The sequence below is a fragment of the Triticum dicoccoides genome, chromosome 5A, assembly GCF_002162155.2.
Source record: "Triticum dicoccoides isolate Atlit2015 ecotype Zavitan chromosome 5A, WEW_v2.0, whole genome shotgun sequence".
Classification (NCBI taxonomy): domain Eukaryota; kingdom Viridiplantae; phylum Streptophyta; class Magnoliopsida; order Poales; family Poaceae; genus Triticum; species Triticum dicoccoides.
This window is the reverse complement of record NC_041388.1, coordinates 677646523-677647047: the sequence shown is the minus strand read 5'-3', so window position 1 is coordinate 677647047 and position 525 is coordinate 677646523.

The following is a 525-nucleotide window of genomic DNA, read 5'->3' as shown; positions in this document are numbered from 1 at the left end:
CTCGGGCAAGTAACATACCGTTGACAAAGGGAACAACGTATGTTGTTATGCGGTCTGACCGATAAAGATCTTCGTAGAATATGTAGGAGCCAATATGGGCATCCAGGTCCCGCTATTGGTTATTGACCGGAGACGTGTCTCGGTCATATCTACATTGTTCTCGAACCCGTAGGGTCCGCACGCTTAAGGTTACGATGACAGTTATATTATGAGTTTATGCATTTTGATGTACCGAAGGTTGTTCGGAGTCCCGGATGTGATCACGGACATGACGAGGAGTCTCGAAATGGTCGATACATAAAGATTGATATATTGGAAGCCTATGTTTGGATATCGGAAGTGTTCCGGGTGAAATTGGGATTTTACCGGAGTACCGGGAAGGTTACCGGAACCCCCCGGGAGCTAAATGGGCCATGATGGGCCTTAGTGGAAAAGAGAAGAGGCAGCCCTACATGGGCTGCGTGCCTTCCCCTTCCCCTAGTCCTATTAGGACTAGGAGAGGTGGTCGGGCCCCTCCTTCTCTTT